Genomic DNA, 20,612 nt, shown 5'->3' with positions numbered 1-20,612 from the left:
ACAAGTTTACATCTTTGAGTGTAAGTTTACATGAGTTAAGTTCATAGTTCTTGTCAATCAAATGTCACTACATCAGGGAACTGGGATTTAGTTCCTTGTTTGTTTACCTTTGTTTTTGTTTTGTTTTTTGTCAATTGATTGCTCGCAGGCTCCGGTGCGGATGGTAACAGGCAAGTCCACCTATGTTGGGCAAGAGCATCACCCCCACTATTGTAATAATTTGCTTTCATTTCTAAAGTAAAGTTCATATCTAACTGGACTTGGAGTTGTCGTGTACATCTCTTCACGGCTCCACACGCACACATAAGACGCACAGACGAGCACGACAATATGTAAAATCCCATGACTATACATGGTCTATACAGTACAGTGTTCACTTACCAAAGTCTGCAAGTACTGATGTTTTTTTTATTATTATTGTACCATCCTAAGTGTTATTGTTACTATATAAAAAATAATTAATTAATTTGAGACCTCCTTCAAACAGTCTTAGAAGCTTTCAGAATCTTTCTATCATTTTTTCTTGATGACAGTGGCTAATACCAATTTCCACAGCTTTATTGTTGTAACTTCAGTAACAATGGTGTTTTGTCAGTCACTATGGTTACCATGGTCAGTTTTTGCAAGGGTGTTCATTCATTTAGGGATGGCATGGTTTTGGTTTGTTAAACATATGAAAGGAGTTGTTTCAGGTATACCAAATGGAATCGCTCCTTTCATACGACATCTCTCAGAGCCCTCACTTTAATAGAGCTTGATTAAACATGACATGGGCCTGAAAACCATGTTCCTGTAAACAACCCCAGTGGCCCTTCTGATGGAGATGAGCTGTGAAAGTTGCATTTACCCACTCTGTCAGCGTTCATCTGAATAAATTACACAGCTCAGTACAGTCTAAGGGCATTGTATTACAATGCACTAGCTCTTAGCAATGTTCTCACTCCTGACAGCACGGGTTTATTTCTTCAGGGCTGGAGGAAGACTGAGGAGGAAGACTGCAGTTGTGGTGCATGGTGGAGCTTGGGCCATATCGGACGCGTTAGCCGAAGCATCTGTGGCTGGAGTCAAGACTGCTGTTCGGGCAGGGGATGCTATCCTTAAGAATGGGGGGAGTGCACTTGACACTGTAAAAAAATCAGGCAGAGGCACTGATGTGGTTCCCAAGCTAAATTTACAAGCTAAGTTTCAATCACAGTTTTTTTAAAGACCCCATGCAATTACTTGACAAGCAGAGCTTTCTTTTCTGTGTTGATTATATTTCCTGTTGAAATAGGAAGTTTGGGTGGGACATATGGAAGGGCTTGTTTCTTGTTTTTAAAAACCCAATAGGCTTTTGTTATGTGACAGCCATGAACCATGATTTGCTACTTGCTAGTAGGTTTGCATGTGGTATTGTAGAGAGCATTTTACAAACAAAAATCTGTGTATGTAGTGCAAAATGAGTCATCAATATTTTGGTCCATTTTCCTGGACGTCTGTGCATTTTAAAAGCGTACATCTGCTGAACACTAATTTTGTTAATGTTTAGGAGTGAACTTGCAGATAGATGGCTTCAACTAATAGACATTGAGCCCGTTTACATGCACACCAATACGCTGATTACTCCCAAAAATAAGCTTACAAAAAATCATACAAAGCATGAAATCCACGTTTTATTAAGATTTGAAATAATGGTGTTATTCTCTGCTTTTGACTTCAAACTGTTTAGAGGCATGCAGACAACATGTGCATACATTGGATAAGCTGGTAAGAAAGCCGCTTATTACGCATAATCGGTGTAAGAACATGCATGTAAACGCACTCAATGTTTGTGGTCATGTAAACGCATTAAATGGCTTTCCTTTATCAGTGTAAGGTCATAAACAACTTAAGAATAAACCGATCAACACTGGCCCAATTGCCCATTACCCCGATTTCACATATGTAAACACCTTTACTGGCATTCTTACCTGCTTATCCTATGTACACACGTGTTGTGTGCTCGCCTCTTCACATTTTGACGTCAAAAGCAGAGTAAAACTTGATTATTTCAAATCTTACGTAAACACGGTTTTCTTGCTTTGTCAGTTTTTTTTTTTTTAAATAAGCTGATTTTTGGGAGTTATCAACATATTGTTGTGCATGTATTTGAGCTCAGTGACTTCAAGCCATATTGCTTTTATGGGGTCTTTAAAGTTAAAGATAAACATCAACACGTTATTATGTTATAATTTTACTAATTTGTCCGTGATACTGATTGTGTCAATCTGCCAACTGCAATTTTTCCTATTAAAGACTTCAATCAAAGGAAGTGCAGATTCAGGAGTTAAGAGACTTTAGAGTAAGACAGTATTCCAGCATTCACCCTTGACACTCTGTTCCTGTAACGATCATCCAGAGAGTAAGGTGAGAGGTTCTCAAATAATTATCAGATTACAAGGAGGAAAGCAGGGGCAAAACAAGACACTTCATTAACCCACCCGTCCTGTCGGTGCCGATCTAATTTGTGATGGGTAACTGCCACCTTAAGTGAAATGGCTAATCCTCTTCATATCAGAGGTGCACATTCAGGGGCTCATCAGAGGATCATTTTATACACTGGGGTAGCCAGAGTCACAGACTGATCAATAGGCGACTAATGCATTCCTTTTTAGAGTACAAAGAGGTAGACATCAGAGTGGATAACATTATGGAGTTATGTCAATGAAACAGGGTCCCTGGCTGGAACCCAAACCCCTTGACAGAGATAAGAAAGAAAGATTTGTGAATTTGTGTTATATTACTCCTGAATAGTGTTTCTCCAAATACTGGATCAAGCAAGCTGTAATGGTTCATGAATTCTGCCACTTCTTTACCAACACACAATGTATTTGATGCTCTGTTTGTCTTCCTATCTGTCTGTCTGTCTGTCTGTCTGTAAATCACTGTTTATGGGAAATCTAGAGTGGGCTTCTTTTCAGACATCTGAAGATTGAGAATTGGACTGTAAAAGCTTTCTTGTGCAGGTCATGGTGCAGTCCTGAATACTGATGGAGTGGTGGAGCTGGACAATATCATCATGGATGGGAAAACACTTGCCACCGGAGCTGTGTCCTCTGTGAGAAACATCAGTAACCCTGCAAGTCTTGCTTGTGCTGTAATGGAAAAGGTATACATTAAATAACAGTAATATTTTTACTCTATTATTGTAACAATCATTGATGCAAAAATGTTTTTTACATTGTTATACTGTATATTCTGTATAGTTAGGACCAAAAGTCTGAGACTGCTACAATTTTTTCATCACAAATTATATTATCAGCATGATCATTTAAATGAGAAGTTGAATTGAAAGTTGCACTGTATATGAAATTCAAACTGCTTTGTGTTTTGTTTGTCCATATTTTGCTTAATGACATACTCAAGCTGGCATGGACTCCACTCCACATTTTTGTGCAAAACCTTATGATCCATGTTATCCAGCATGATTTGAGACTGTTCCAAAGAGTGTCTTGTGTGCATCAATGGAGCAGGGAAATACCACCCTTTGTACAAATGAGTTAACATGGTCAATGTCACAAATAAGCTTATTTGATTAGTGACTGGAAATAGTGCATAATCTTAAATATTTCATATCAATGTTACGTTATAACGTTTCTTGGTTTTAATCTTTTTTAATCCTAAAACTTTCCATTTATTTCCAGGTTTAAATAAAATCTGGAATTCACTCACCAGTAACAGTGTAGTATAGTGTGTATTCAGCAGTGAGATCCTTTCACTGCTTGTTGAGAGTAAAAGTTGTTCTGTGTAATGCATGTCTAAAGACAAAATCCACACAAATGATTTGTCATTGAATAATGCCTTATTGCTTTTAATACCCTTTCTGTTCCTACCGTCAATTGTTGATCAAAAACAATGAAACATAAACATTTAATTCTTATCATGCAAAGCACAGATGAGATAAAAACCATTTGAGCCCTCTCTCATGCGCTCACCTCCAGATGCTCTTTTACAGAAATGGCGATTTTGTTAAAGAGACAGTACTGGTTTTAGCACATGTTCAACAAATCAATGTAAATGCTTGTAAATAGTAAAAATTATGCAATTAAACAATTAACATGTAACAACAAATAATATATGAAATACATTATTTGTTGATTGAATACATGGATTTTTTTCATTTTTAAAAAGCCAAAATGTGACAAATGATGAAATACTAATAAAATATAATTAGTACAATTAATATTTTCGTAATATACCTAGTCAGAAGGTCCCCTGTATAATTAACAGCATTAGCTGGGAGAGAACTGTTTTAATATTTAAGCAAAAGGGACATTACAACTGATATAAAACCTATGTGAATCGATATCGAGTTGAATTGAATCAAAATCAGAATCAAGTCTAAATGAATCGAGAGCTTGTGAACTGGAATCAAATCGAATCTTGAAATCTGTATCAATACCCAGCTCTAATGTTTTTCTTCAAAACATATATCAAAGTTTCTTTTCAATTTCCCGCTTTCTTTCGAATCTAAATTCTCCCAAGCTTACCTTGTAAGTAGGGCTGCAACAAATGATTATTTTGATAATCGACTAATCTAACGATTATTAGGATGATTATTTGACTATTCAGGAGATTATTGCAACATTTAGCTCTTAATCAACTATTCAGCTTGTGCCTTGATTTAAAATGTTGTATTAAACGTGCTTACAAACAATAAAGAGTATAAAATAATATTTTAAAAATACCACTAAATGACATTCATTGAATTAAAGAAAAAACAAAGTTTTTTATTACGTTTAATTTAGTAAAAAATTAAATTCACTGCAAACAATTATATTGTTATCAATTGTTTTGTCTTGTTTTCCATTTAAAATTGTCTAAAAATCCTTAAAACAAGATACATTTACTTGAGAAGCAACATATAAGATATTAAGAATTGCTTCAGATAATGTATCTTGAATAGTCCTATAAGTGTATTTTGTATATAAGTGTATTATTTAACTGGTTTATACTTCTGTCAGTGCAGAAAAGTCCAAATATAATTATATTCAAGATATATTCTCTGAAATAATATCTTATATATTGTTATGTAATATGTTGCTTCTTAGGTAAATGTATGTTGTTTTAAGGAATTTTTGATATTTTAAAATATTTATTATATTAAACATTCTCAGATAAAAAATTTCTTCTACAGTATAGCTGCTAAAGGAAATGTACGTAGTATTAAAGGAGTTTTAGATATTTATATTGGAAAACAAGCCAAAACAAAAACAAATCAAAAACGCATTTTGTTGCAGTGTATAATGGGGCGAAAACTACCCTCTCTCATCTTTTAGTTCACTTCGATCCATCTTTAACTAAAAAAACAAACTTTCTCTTTTAATAAAGCTGCGTATTGTCGATTTTCTTTACAATAAGATACACACAGTGACACATATATTATGATTCAATACGTCGTGAACCATCATGTTATAATCTAGCTGCATCAAGCATGTATGCGAAGGACAAGCGTCCCCGTGCCAAAGTGTGCATCAGCCGGGATGCAGTTTTAATCTCTCCCCCTTACATCGGGTAATTTCAAGCGACTCATAGAAGCGGTGCTGACTGCACAGAGAAATGCCAGTTTCGGAGTTTGTACTTATTTACATGACCTTTTTATTTGAATTTTAATAAATGATACATTAAAGATATAATGCAGACTTGCAGAGGTGTTTCCTTAAAAGACGCTCTGACATGCAAGTTTTGCTTAAGTGGAACATCAGCTCCAGCTCAGCTTTATTTCACAACGAGAGTGCTTCTGTATTTACTTTTGTATTTTTGTATAATTTCCTAATACTTTGCGATCTACATCACCTGAAGCTGTTTGGAAAGTTTAGACAGCTCTCCTCAATCAGGTGCAAGCTGCGGTTGGTGCTCTTTTCGCGCGCCCTCATTAGAGTTTAATGTGATCTCATGTTAAGTTAAATGAGATCAAACGACTATTCGACAATTTTTTGTTGTTGACATTGTCGATAATGTCGACTAATCGTTTCAGCCCTACTTGTAAGAAAGTGAGCAGGGAGGAAACAAAACCCCTAGAATACATGAGAATCGATTTGCTGCAGCACCTGTCTTGGCTGCCCCAAAAGACCTTGGCCTTACAGTGGATTGGCAGATCTCTTTAATAGCCAGTATTAAAAATTCATCAGGTCTTGATCAATGCTTCAATCAAGCTTCACTGACCTCATACACTTGCTTGTGATCTAAAATGCACAGCATTCAAATAAAAAAAAGAAAAGAAATGACATTAATAACCACTTTAATATTTAAAAGTTTCCTAAACCAGAGTTATGGTTTAATCCAGTCACAGTGTGGTGTTGTACAGAGAGTCACACAGAGATGTAAAGTTGTATTATTAGAGACAGCAGAGTATTGTCTCAATAAATATCCATAGTTCCACAGTAAATATGGAAATAATGTGAATAGGTACATAGGTTGTAGTGCAGTTGGTCTAGTTCTTTAGAGCACTAGAGAACTCTAGTTTTGCTTAAGAGGTGTTTTGTGGGAGGTGTTTTGGTTAGATGTTGGTTTTAAAACAGTATTCACATTTGTTTGTTTGTTTGTTTGAAATAATTTTTGGTCCAAAATCACGCACTAATGGGCTGGGCCAAGTGCAATTTAATTTGGAGTTTCTTCTCTGGTTATTGCAGTGTCTGCATCCTATTATATAGTCCATTCCCTCAAGCACCAGTGATATAAACAAAGACAGCACATTCATAAGAAGTTAGTAGTGTAAATGGACTGTATGCAATGAATTAGAATAATAGAAATATGAACACATTTTTTATATGCTTAGAGGATGTTATTTTTTTCAGGATTTGGATGTACGCGCTGTTAAATTATAGGGAATGTAAGTATTTTTACAGTTTTTTCTGATTGCTTTGGCACTATCCTTGAAACTATAGGCTATTTTTGCAAAACTCTACACACTAACCTCAAAACCTTACACCAAACTAGCAAAACATTATGCGTCTCTTGCAAAAGCAAACAATTCTTGCAAAACTCTTCAAACTCTTTTACAAAATTTTGTTTTTGCGTCAATACAGTACACACAAACCATCATTTATATAAGCACATGAAGCACCAACTACGCACTGATAGTATAAATGAAAAACACTTGTGGCTTTTGCTTTTTCTGTGTGCAGGGCATAGCAGTTTGCAATAAAGTTTTGTCATACATGTAGTAACGTCATGTTACACAAGTTACTTGTGTAACTTCCATTCCCTGATGGAGGGAACGAGACGTTGTGTCGATGTAGTGACACTAGGGGTCACTCTTGGGAGCCCGAGACACCTCTGGTCTTTGATAAAAGGCCAATGAAAATTGGCGAGTGGTATTTGCATGCTACTCCCCCGGACATACGGGTATAAAAGGAGCTGGTATGCAACTACTCATTCAGGTTTTATGCTGAGGAGCCGATATAAGGTCCGGCCATTTCAGCGGGTAGTTCAGCGTTGTGGCAGGAGGGACACAAAGTCTCGTTCCCTCCATCAGGGAACGGAGGTTACACAAGTAACCATGAGGTTCCCTGTCTGTCACTCACTCGACGTTGTGTCGATGTAGTGACACTAGGGGTCCCTATATGAAACACCACAATTGGCTGAACTGTGTTTCGTGAACTGGCGGTGTGTGGTGGGCAGACTACTGTGTGCCTCATAGCCAGCACACCAGGTCGACACGTAACCTCTCCCAACAAAGTCATGAGTGTCGAACAGCCCTTTAGGGACAAGTCAACTACCCAAAAGATAGAGACAGGCTTATCCCAGTCGTGGCCTCTTTTCCCCTTCTCTTTTTCCACTCCCTAAAAAAGAAGGGGGATTATCCGACTGGGCAGGCCAGGTCTAGTCGGGGGGTGTCCCTCCCAAGGGGAAGACACCGCGGAGACCACACCTCGCCCAAAGAGAGGGTGGGGATATTTAAGTGGAAGAATACGTCATATGGTCTTTCCGACCATGTGGAGAGTCTTCAAGGTAGATCCTATCCAACGGGGGAGGAGTTACTACAAACATGGTGACTGGGGCAGAGGGGCTCTGCCCTAGGAAGACGCAGTTTGCCAACAGGGAAACGAACTAGCAGAAGATATATATATCACATGGGGTTAGCCTTACAGGGAACCGCCACATGCGGAGCACCTACCCCAGAACAGGACTCTTAGTTAGCATGTGTACTGGGCCGGCAACGAGTCTCTCCGAAAACTCGGCTGCCACAGGTCTCGGAGGAAGTCAAAAAGGGAACAAAGATTGTGAACACTACTGGGAATTAATGGCACATGTCTTCAGCTCCAAGGGAGGTGGAAGGCACTATGTGCAAGCGATACACCCGGCCAGCTATCCCGGGCTTATCCGCTTGTGTTGCGTGCCACTACCTGGGATGAATCCGGTTTCACCCGGAGGTTGTAGAACCTTGCAAAGGTGTTGGGTGTTGCCCAGCCCACTGCTTTGCAAATGTCTGTTAGAGAGGCACCTCTGGCAAGGGCCCAGGAAGCCGCTACACCTCTGGTAGAATAGTCTCATAGCCCTACTGGGGGCGGCATGTCCTGGGCGAGATATGCCATAGTTATGGCATCAATGAGCCAGTGGGTGATCCTCTGCTTGGAGACAGCATTTCCTTTCCGCTGTGCACCAGAGCAGACACAGAGCTGCTCAGAGATTCTAAAGCTCTGCGTGCGATCCAAATAGATGCGTAAAGCGTGCACCGGACACAGCAACGACAGGGCTGGGTCTGCCTCCTCCTGGGGCAGCACTTGCCGATTCACCACCTGGTCCCTAAAAGGGGTGGTGGGAACCTTGGGCACATAGCCCGGTCGGGGTCTCAGGATCACGTGAGAGTATCCCGGACCGAACTCCAGGCACATTTCGCTGACAGAGAACGCTTGCAGGTCACCTACCCTCTTGATGGAAGTGAGCGCAGTCAGGAGGGCAGTCTTCAAGGAGAGTGCCTTAAGCTCGGCTGACTGCAAAGGCTCAAAGGGGGCTCTCTGTAGACCTTGAAGAACTACAGAGAGGTCCCATGAAGGAACGAGGCACGGTCTGGAGGGATTCAGCCTCCTGGCACCTCTTAGGAACCTGATGATCAGGTCGTGCTTCCCTAAGGACTTACCATCGACTGCGTCGTGGTGTGCTGCTATGGTGGCAACATACACCTTCAAGGTGGAAGGGGACAGCCTCCCTTCTAGCCTCTCCTGCAGGAAGGAAAGCACTGATCCGACTGTGCATCTCTGTGGGTCTTCGCATCGGGAAGAACACCACTTAGCAAACAGACGCCACTTAAAGGCTTACAGGCGCCTCGTAGAGGGGGCCTTAGCCTGAGTGATCGTGTCTACCACTGTGGGTGGTAGACCGCTTAGGTCTTCCGCGTCCCATCCAGGGGCCAGACATGGAGATTCCAGAGGTCTGGGCGTGGGTGCCAGAGGGTGCCCCATCCCTGAGAGTGAAGGTCCTTCCTCAGGGGAATTCGCCAGGGGGAAGCTGTCGTGAGGAGCGTGATGTCCGAGAACCACGTCTGGGTGGGCCAGTAGGGTGCTACCAGGACGACCTGCTCCTCGTCCTCCCTGACCTTGCACAGGGTCTGTGCAAGCAGACTCACTTAGTGTTGAGGTTGCCCGGGATGTGAGTGGCTCGCAGCGACTTGAAGTGCTGCTGACTCCAGAGGGGGAGACGGCAGGCGAGTTGTGACATACAATGAGAGTGCAGACCGCCTTGGCGGTTGATATATGCTACCATTGCCATGCTGTCTGTCCGAACTAACACGTGCTTGCCCTGGATCAACGGCCGGAACCTCCGCAGGGTGAGCAGAATTGTCAACAACTCAAGGCAGTTGATGTGCCAATGCAGTCAAGGGCCCGTCTAGAGGCTGGCGGCTGCGTGCCCGTTGCAAACAGCACCCCAGCCCATTTTGGAGGCATCGGTCGTGACCACGACACGCCTGGAGACCAGTCCTAAAAGAACGCCTGCTCGTAGAAACGATAGGTCGGTCCAAGGGCTGAAAAGACGTTGACAGACCGATGTGATGGCAACGCGATGTGTCCCATGGTGCCATGCCCATCTTGGGACTCAAGTCTGGAGCCAGTGCTGAAGCGGCCTCATATGCATCAACCCGAGGGGGGTGGCAACCGCCGAGGACGCCATATGCCCCAGGAGCCTCTGGAAAAGTTTCAGTGAAACCACTGTTTTCTGTTTGAACACCTTCAAACAGGCCAACACCGACTGGGCGCGCTCGTTCGTAAGGCGCGCCATCAAGGAGACTGAGTCCAACTCTAATCTGAGAAAAGAGATGCTCTGAACCGGGAGGAGCTTGCTCTTTTCCCAGTTGAAGTCCTAGTCGGCTGAGGTTTGAGAGCACCAGGTCCCTGTGTGCGCACAATATGTCTCAAGAGTGAGCTAGGATTAGCCAGTCGTTGAGATAGTTGAGAATTCGAATGCCCACCTCCCTTAACGGGGCAAGGGCAGCCTCTGCGATCTTCGTAAAGACGCGAGGAGACAGGGACAGGTCGAAAGGGAGGACTTTGTACTGATACCCCTGACCCTCGAACGCGAACTGCAGGAAGGGTCTGTGTCGAGGAAGGATCGAGACGTGGAAGTACGCATCCTTCAGGTCTACAGCCGCGAACCAATCTTGATGCCGGACGCTCGCCAGAATGCGTTTTTGCGTCAGCATCTTAAACGGGAGTCTGTGTAAAGCCCGGTTCAGTACTCGCAGGTCCCACATTTGCCGCAACCCACCGCCTTTTTTCGGTACGATGAAGTAGGGGCTGTAAAACCCCTTCTTCATCTCGGCTGAAGGGACAGTTTCTATCGCGTCCTTCCATAGGAGGGTAGCGATCTCCATGCGCAGAGTGGCAGTGTTTTCGCCCTTGACCAAGGTGAAATGAATACCGCTGAACCTGGGCGGGCACCTGGCGAACTGAATCATGTAGCCGAGTTGGACGGTCAGGATCAGCCATCGCAACGGATTGGAAAGTACCACGCGGCCAAGTTCCGTGTGAGGGGGACTAAGGGGACAGCGTCGTCAGACCTACCAGCAGATGGGGCCTCACGATGGGGCAGGATGTGCCGGATTGCCTCCATCTGCTGCTTCACCGCCGAGAACTGCTGGGCAAAGTCCTCAACGGTGTCGCCGAATAGGCCCGCTTGGGAAATGGGGGCAGCAAGGAACCGTGTCTTGTCGGCTCACCCATCTCGACCAGGTTAAGCCAAAAGTTGTGCTCCTGGACCACTAGTGTGGCCATTGTCCACCCGAAAGACCGCGCCGTGACCTTAGTCGCTCGGAGGTCGGTCGCCAAGCGCAGTTCCTGCATCAAATATGGGGCGGAACTACCCTCGTGCGCTTCTTTCAGCACCTTGGCTTGGTGGACCTGCAGGAGAGCCATGGCGTGCAGGGCAGAGGCGGCTTGTCCAGCAGCACTGTAGGCTTTAGCCGTCAGGGACAATGTGAGCCTACAGGGCTTGGACGGGAGCCTAGGGCGTCCGTGCCAGGTGGCAGCGCTCTGCAGGCATAGGTGCACCGCGAGCGCATTATCCATGGGGGGAATCGCCGTATAGCCCCTGGCCGCCCCACCATCGAGGGTAGTGAGAGCGGGGGAACTGCGGAATTGGGGCCGGGCAGTAAAAGGTGCCTCCCATGACTTCGTCAGCTCCTCATGCACTTCCGGGAAGAATGGCATTGTAGCGGGGCGTGGCTGCTTTGAGCGGCACCGCGAGCCCAGAAACCAATCATCAAGCCACGAGGTTTCAGGGGAGAGCGGAGGGTTCCACTCTAACCCGACGCTCGCGGCCGCCCGGGAAAGCATGTCCATCATTTCGGCATCGGCCTGTGACTGGGCAATCATCCCCAAAGGGGGAATCCCAGCTGAGGCTTGTGCATCCGACTGGACAAGCCCGCTCTCCGATGCTGCACTCGAGAGCTCACCATCTTCGTGGTCTCTGAACAAGAAGCCAGACTCGCCGTGAAATGAGCCGGCGAACTCATCCGGAAGCCCGATTGGGGCAGATGAGCGTGCTGGGGAATGGGAGGTCCGCGGGGGGATACCCGGCGGAGACGATCCCATTGGGGTCCCCAAATCGCCCCCAGTGCTAGCCGTGCTGGCCTCATACCCGTACGTAGAAGGACCGAGGCGGGGAGCCCTTATGAAAGCAAGCTGCGACTGCAACGTTGCCATGGTCATGTTCTCGCAGTGAGAACATGAACCATCCACAAACGCTGCCTCCGTGTGGGTCGCGCCCAGACACGAAAGACAGCGATCATGACCATCTGAAGTTGAGAGATAACGACCGCAACCAGGAGTAACACACAATCGGAAAGGCATCTTTAAAAAGATGCGTCTTTAAAAAGACGTTCCGTGCGTGCACTCTTTTAGAGAAATATATACTCTTTTAGAGGGAAAAAGCTCTTTCAGAAAATATACTCTCTAGTTTTTCTGCCGAAGTGCCCAGGGGCGTTCTCTGCAGTGCACCAGTGCAGAGGAAGGAGAAGCCGCTGAAATGCGCCGTCAGATCCAGCAGAGGTGAATAAACAGTAGTATTCAGCTCAATGAGCATGACCGTTCGGCTCCGAAGAGAAAATCTGAATGAGTGGTTGCATACCAGCTCCTTTTATACCCGTATGTCCGGAGGAGTGGCATGCAAATACCACTCGCCAATTTTCAATGGCCTTTTATCAAAGACCAGAGGTGTCTCGGGCTCCCAAGACTGACCCCTAGTGTCACTACATCGACACAATGTCGAGTGAGTGACAGATAGGGAAACACACATACACACAGGCATCCAAATGTGCAAAGTATGGATGTTTATTCCGAACATAACACAATGTCACTACAAATAAGGGGAAAATATGATTTACTGTATTTGTTTTCTCAATGTTCTTACAATCCTCAAACAACAAAAGCACAGTAGAAGAAAACAAAAACATTTGTGCTAGAAAAAAAGTTTTTTACATCTCGCCTTCTTTGTGGGACTGGCCATAAGACTGTGGCCTATTTATAGTGCTCAAGCTCTGATTTGTAAGTGAACTCATTATCTAAAAGTGTTTTCACATGTGTCAATATGAAAGGCAATTGGTGAAATAGTGTAGCAAAGTAGAGACCAATGTTTACAGTTTTGATAGAAGTGTGTTATTAAATTGCAAACTGAGTATAAAGCAGTGAGTTTTGTTTAAAGTTTTTCTAAAAGTGTGTTATAAAATTACAATCTGAGTGTAAAGCAGAGAACGTGCATTCAGTTTGGCACTCTTGGTAAATGCATTGGCTACAAGTATTAATGTTTTCAGAGACAGTGCTTCAAGAATCACTGTTAGTGTTTAAGCATTCACAAAAAACTGTAATAATTTTCTTCTACTGACACAAAATGCATGACTAGTGTTAATAGTGATTATATCGGCTTGCATTTCACGTCTAAATTACATGAATTTATTGAAACAAGACATTTTTTTAACCCCAAATATTTCTAAATTAAAAATGTACTTCAAACGAAAATAAAATATAATCAAAATAATATGATCAAAAGAAATGGTCAAAAAAATAATATACCAAATCCAAACATTTTATCCTCTCCAACTTCTTTCACCGGCACTTTTTGACCACTTGAAAATCACTCTATGACAACAGGCAGAAAAATACCAATCCAAATTAGATCATAAATGCAATTGTAAATAAAAACATAATTTTAATAATTGAAAATAAACCATGACCTTTAGATATTTTAACACAAATCTCATACATTTTTGTTTCATAAGACAGCTTCAACTCTGATAGTCAGGGACATAATTTGATGTTCCAAATATTTTCAAAGTTTGGACATGAACTTTATAACCACCTGCTCGTGGAATCTCCAAAATGCAAATGCAAGAACTGAGTTTGGACTTTGCTCTGAAAACAGACATGCTTTTGAAATGTTTTAGTGCAATGATTTCTCAGGCAAATAGCAAATTGCATATTGCGCCACTTCATTAACATACAATACATCCACAGTTTGCACGTATGCCCACAGATAGTGCAAACACTCCCACCCACGCCCACTTACACTTTGCGCTGGCACAAAAATTGCACTTAGAATAAGTGCTCTCACGAAAATTGGATAAGACGTAGTGCACGGTCGTTGCACATAGTGCTGTGCTTTGCACACACACGAAAATAGAGCTCTATAAGTGGATTATAAATTTAAATATAAAATATGTATTATATTAACACTTTATTATATTTTTCGTCACTATATGGTATAGTCGAATGCTTTTAGGGCAGTGGGACAGTGGTCCTTTATGACATTGAGGCCATGTGTTGAGAATGGCAACATATTCACATGCTGCCCCTGTTCGGAGCTCAAGTCATTCCCTGAGGGCCTCGGGCAGTGCAGGTAGAGCGGTGCGGGCTCCAGTAGAGCAGCCTATACCTGCCACCTCCACTTCCCCAGGCTGCGTGTTGAGTAGTGGTGGAGTCAGGGCCATGGTGGGGTGTAACCCCAGCCCCCGAGGGAGTCTGTAAAAATAGTGCTGTGGAGGTGCTAAGTGACAGTTGGCTGAGCTACAGCCTTTCATCCCTCCCTACTGTGGCTTCATTATTGATAGCCTCCCTCTGCTCACCCAGCACTGCCATCATTGGGCTTTTAACACACAGCCTCTAGAACTCAATTATCCTCCACCTTCATTTAGGTGATGATACAGCTTCTCTTTGCCAGTTGGTTCAACCTTGCATTTGTATAACCACAGTCAGTGTCAGCACTCCCCTTTTAAATAGTGGACATCATACTAGATTAAAGTGGCGGTTGACTATAAGTGATACAGTAAATAAGGGCACTGGTGTCATGCAACTATACCTTTGAGTGGGCACCAGTGGCAGTACTGGCTCACTTGGTGCGCTACACGTGAGACATGAACAATGAAACTAAGAATAATTTTAATAACTTAGTAGTTCTATATGTAAGTTTAAGACAGGTTTCTTTAGTGGTTACATTTTCATTGAGCCTACAAAGGGACTCAAGTCCACCAAATCTCAACCAAATATATTTTATGTTATATAAAATAGTGTATTTTAAAATAAACAAGCAAATTTGCAACTGAACTTGACAGCCAGTAATCACCATGCCCTTTCATTAGCTGCTTTGACATTTTGATATCCTCTTTTGTGTTCCATGCATAGTCATACAAGGTTCAAGCAACATGAGGGTGGGTAGATAATGACAGCATTAGTGACAGAATTTTCATTTTAAAGCAAATGATATGCAGAAGATGTGACTTGATTTGACTGACCAAAATGTTCTACTGTTGGTTCAACCTTTTTAAAGCTGATGTGTGATTTTGAAGTTATTTTTGTTCTCCCAGCTCAATACGCAGAGTCAACTATAAGTAAGCTATTTGTAGGTTGATTTTACCTAAAAGTAACTCTGTGGCTCAGTAGTGCTATCAAACATTCCTCCGTTTGTTTGGCCTATCAAGCCCGGCACACCAACATTGGCTCGAACAATCTTGTGAGTTTGGTGCAGTTTGTGCATCAAATAGAAGATGGGGTGAATTTACTGGAATCGGTTTGAAAACTGTGATTATATTTGGCATTCCTATTGGTGATGCAAGTGTCGTTGCAGAAATTACACACTTCAGCTGTAACACATTATATATGTTTAAAAGTATATTTCATTATACATCTTTAGTGATCAGTCTGTGGAAAGTACATTTCTAAAAGTTGAGCCAACCACCTGTTTTAATTCCAAAGTCTGCACACTTCATTAGGTTGTTTATGGATGTGTGAAGATTTACTGCGAAACTCTGCGATCACTTTCAAGTGTGAAAAACAGTCCACTGTCAAGCTGCTTTTCAATGCCGTTTTCACCTGAACTGATGAGCAAAATCCAGGCATCGCTGGTGATTTAAAAGAGCAATCAAGCTCCTGTCAAAAATGATTGATGCCTCGCTTGTGGAACCTGACGTGATACTTGGCCAGCTGCTATAGACAAATATTCTCCACGAAAACCTTGTTTGCTCTCCATTTCTCAGAAGGAGAACGACATGGAGGCTGTATTCTTTCATTTCACCTTGAACCGACATCCTCCACATGGCTTTAAACTCATAACACACGCTTGTTTTCCGCAGCATTGGTGCCCTAATCAGAGTTTCATGGGATATAAAGCCTGTGAAATACAAGGGTCTCTGTTCATCTCACATTCTGCTCTCCATCCTATTTCCTTTAAAGTGAGCTGGCGGGGAAGACTGATGTGCAGATCATAAGAATTGTGTTCTTTTGTAAAGAACAATGCATACTTTTAGTCTGTCTGTAGGAATATCAGAACTGATGCAATACTTTCTTGGCAATCTCTCTTAGTGTACTTTGCAAGACTAGCGGCAGTGATTCCGAGTGACAAAGGGCACTTATCATCGCTCTCTTCTTTTGTTGACAGGCAGATGGTGATGCAAGCAATTTGACAGGCAATTTCGGTTGTGCTGGCACTCTTAAATACATTTGTGAGATTTGTCATTAGTGGGCTCACTTTCAAACATTTCTCACATGACCAGAAATGTAAAATGTGCATTTTTGGGGCAGAAAATCCCAAAATAAACAAAAGTAATTGCTCAAAGGCTAAATTTGAAAGAAAGTCTGAGGATTTTAAATTCTTTTATCTTCTACTTTATAAATGTACCATATTAGGTTGAATTCTGGGACTGAAGTCTGTCTGACAAAGAGGGACTGAGCTTGAGGCACATCTTGGATTGTGATGAATAATAATGCTCTCTCTTCAAAGCACCTTTTTTAAAATACCATGTCTGAGACCATAAAATTATAGATATGAGGAAAAATAGCAAGGCTAATCTTTTATTATTCACCCTTATCAAACATTTTTCTTATAATTATAGGGGGCATGATACGGTTGGAGCCGTGGCGCTGGACTCTTTCGGTAATGTGGTGTGTGCTACATCCACTGGTGGAATCAGAAACAAAATGGTGGGAATAGTTTGAGATTCTTCTATTATAGGTGAGTCGGATCAGAAATAGAGGACATAGATAATCTCAGTGTCACAGTAACATTAATTTTGAAGCAATAGTACCACGGTAGAATGAGTCGTTTTAGTTTGAAGGTGTCAGTGCTGATCAATACTCAATTGTCAGTGTTTTCTCCTGAGGTAACACACATTAAGATCCGACTCTGTGTGTCCTGCTGTCTTTTCCTGTGCGATAAGGATCTGGTGTATATGCAGACAATAGAAGTGGCGCGGACCATGCAGTGTCCTGTACTAGTCATGGAGAGTCTATTCTCAAAGTCACCTTAGCCAGATTAATCCTCTGTCATATGGAGCAAGGTATGAGGCTTTTACCCTAATCCTAATGTGTATGTGAGTGTGCATGCACACTTGATTACCTTTAGGGGTACAAACAATAAGTGTACATGTTTGGTTTTCTTAATAATTCTTTATGTAATCTATTTTGGGGGATAGACTGCTCAACTTTTTTTTCTTGGGTAATATGTTAAGATTAAATGCAATGCAGTTGAAATTAGTCACCTGACAGAGACATGGCAAATTCAGTGAATTACTGAACTGGAATCCATTACAAATGTTTATATACTGAGCTTAAATGAAGTTCCAAGCGCATATTCGGGAGAAGCTTGTTCATCTAGGCCTGCCAATCATATCCCAAGGGTATATATGCGGCTGCATCACTCGCACCGGTGACGATTCTTCCAGCATTCCTCGACCTCCCCATCTACACCTTTGTATTTCATAATGCCTATACCAATTATTTCTAAATTTCATTTCTATTTCTTGCTTTAGTCATATAGTCCGGGGGGATCTCAGAGCTCAAGCCCAGTCCTGTGCTCGAGACCCCCCCACCCCATTATGGACAGCACGTCAAATATGTTTACCTTAATGCACTCCAGGACTATATGAACCAGTGAACTTGTAAACTTTTGGTTTAAAGGTGCATTCAGTAATTTTTTACCCATTAAAAAAGTTTTGCTCCTAAAGAAATTGTAATTTTACTCTAGTCATATCAGTAAACTTATAAAAGCTGTTTTATTCTACATAGGGCAGGGGTGCCCTCATGGGGTTTGCCATTTTAGAATCACATGAACAGCTGAATACAACTCGCTTGATCTCAGTAACCGTCTTGTTATTGGACACTTTCATGCTTGGATTAAATTAATCATGGCTGATAGTGAATTTCTGAAATGGCATCTGTTTTAAATTTATTGATTTTGAATAATGATGCATCCACACCACTAGGTTTCACTGTAAGTCCAAGATGACATGAACAAAAAGTTACTGAGGAAGGACTTAAGGAGGAATTTTAATTAGAGAGAAGAGGTCAAGATTAATATACCCTCCTCATTACCATCTTGATCATTTGTCAGCTCTGTGATGGATAGATTGTCTTTATATAGTTTATGTAACAAAAACAAATATGCAATCATGGTTTAATGTCATTTCATTTTCAATTGGACACATTTGACAAAATGTGCCTTCTGTGTTTTGAATTAAAATATGTTTATTTCTTACTTTATCTGCCCCTTTAATTGTGTTTTTACTATTATGCAATTTGTGTTCATATTGTTTTAGTTTGCAAGGTCTCTGTTATTTCTTTCCCTGTCCTTTCACCAATATTCTGCTATTATTATCAGATTTTGTATAACCAGGCAGAGTGAATGTCAAACCACACTACAATCTGGTGCTTCTATTGCCAGTCATTTTAATTGCTGTGTGAGGCAGGAAGGATCGGATGGGCTGCCACAGTGGGCAGATGATAATGGTATGTGTGTATGTGTGTGTGTATGTGTGTGTTTGTGTGTGTGTGTGTGTAAACAGTGTGGAGGGGTCAGCAGGCTATTGTTCGCTTTCGCATTCTGTGTTAATGAAAACTGCAAGTGTGGCCTTTCTGTTTTTCAATGACAGTCCATGTTTATCAGTTACTACTCTTGCTATAGAAAATAGAACCATTTCACCTAACTTTGACTAATCTGAATGGCTACATGTGGAACTCTTGTGTTTAGTAGAAATACAGTTTATTGGGTTATTTTATTTCCAAAGTGGATACAAATGCTGAGGTTACCATTTCTGGAGCCTGCAATGGTAAGAGTGATGGAAAGAGCAAACCATGAGAGCAGCATGGTTTTATTTTGTTCATTACATGACCTGCTACATGTCCAAGGACACTAACTATGTGCAGTACTTCATCATACAGCACACAGAGATCGAACGCTCCAGAGTTCCTTTTTGTCGTGCAGCATTCCAGGGAAATAATAGTGCAATAGAAAATGTTTTAAAGGGATAGTTCACCCAAAAATTAAATTCTGGTGTCATACTCCTACCCGTATGTTGTTTCAAAACCGGTATGACTTTCTTTCCTCTGTTGAAGACAAAAGGAGATGCTAGGTAGAATAGGTAATCACTGTCATTGTATGGCAAAAAGATGACTGAGGCTAAGTCAGTCATAACATCTTTTGTGTTCCACAGAAGAAAAAAAGCAATACGGGTTTGGTTCAGTAAATGATGACAGAATTAAAAATTTTGCGTAAACTATCCCTTTGAGTGCTTGAAACTGTCTGTTTAAGAGAATATAATCAAACACCTCCAGGATGGACAATCAGAATGCATAAGCATATATAATAGTTACAGGGATGCCAGAATAACACATGTTCATTGTTCACAGCCTCATTTTAATCATAAACATTTAAAAATCCCTCTGTCCAATTTATTCAGTTCGGTTTATACAACATGACCCAAAAGATGCTTCTGAGGAAGTACAATAAAAGTTAATAGTTTGTTAATGCCAGCCAGATAAAGTCTTTCTAAGTCTACTGATACTGTCATACACTTGGGTGTTGTTTTTGTGCAATGCAGGGAAATCAGCTGCAGTAGCCGCCGCCACTTCACATGGGAGAGAGAGTGCAGGGAGGTGGAGGGGCTATTGTTGTGTCGCCCACAGGGGAACTGGGCTGCCAGGTTTACTACACCATGCATCGCTTGGGCTTCCATAAATGGGGTTGTTCTGTGCTATGAATTAAATCCTGAAGAAGAATTTAAGGAGATATTGAAATGACAACATTGTTTTGTTTTGTTTTCTTAATTGACTGATATTCTGATTATTTTTTATTGCTTAAGACTTTAATTTTGTTCAGTGAATTGAATTTACAATTAGTTGATTCCATTATTTTGCATCAGTTGGTCATGACTGACTGAATTAAAAGTATATATATATATAATTTAAAATATATATATATATATTTATATAATTATTTTACATCAGTATTAGCATTAAAAAAATATTTTTCTTATCAAGTATACAACAGTACAACTCTGCGTACATGGTCTGGTGAGGTTTACCTACAGTATAATTATTAAATAACTATAAGAAAAATGATAAAGTTAATATTTGTTGATGTTATCATTAATATGTAATATATTCACAAATATTTTCAAATTTCAAGTCTGAATGTTTTTTTTGTTTTTTTGTTTTTGTAAAACTGACATCAGAGACTGTCTTCAGTAAGACAGGAAGACATAAGTAATCTGAAAAATATAGCAAATAAATATAAAAATAATGAAAATTTAGCAGCATTCAGTTAATCAGTTTCATTCCATTTGTCAAAGTCAGCTTTATTAAAAATTAATATGGCTGATACTAACCTTTATGTCT

The 20,612-nt window shown here is 41.4% G+C and overlaps 1 pseudogene; it reads left to right on the top strand.

The window, feature by feature from the left end:
• The first annotated feature begins 5,452 nt into the window (after nucleotides 1–5,452).
• LOC127414337 (isoaspartyl peptidase/L-asparaginase-like) lies at nucleotides 5,453–20,015 on the top strand (annotated as a pseudogene).
• Nucleotides 20,016–20,612: the final 597 nt, after the last annotated feature.

Source organism: Myxocyprinus asiaticus, chromosome 23, assembly GCF_019703515.2.
Source record: "Myxocyprinus asiaticus isolate MX2 ecotype Aquarium Trade chromosome 23, UBuf_Myxa_2, whole genome shotgun sequence".
NCBI lineage: Eukaryota > Metazoa > Chordata > Actinopteri > Cypriniformes > Catostomidae > Myxocyprinus > Myxocyprinus asiaticus.
Note: the sequence above shows the minus strand (reverse complement) of the source record. Positions and strands in the feature narration are given on the sequence as shown.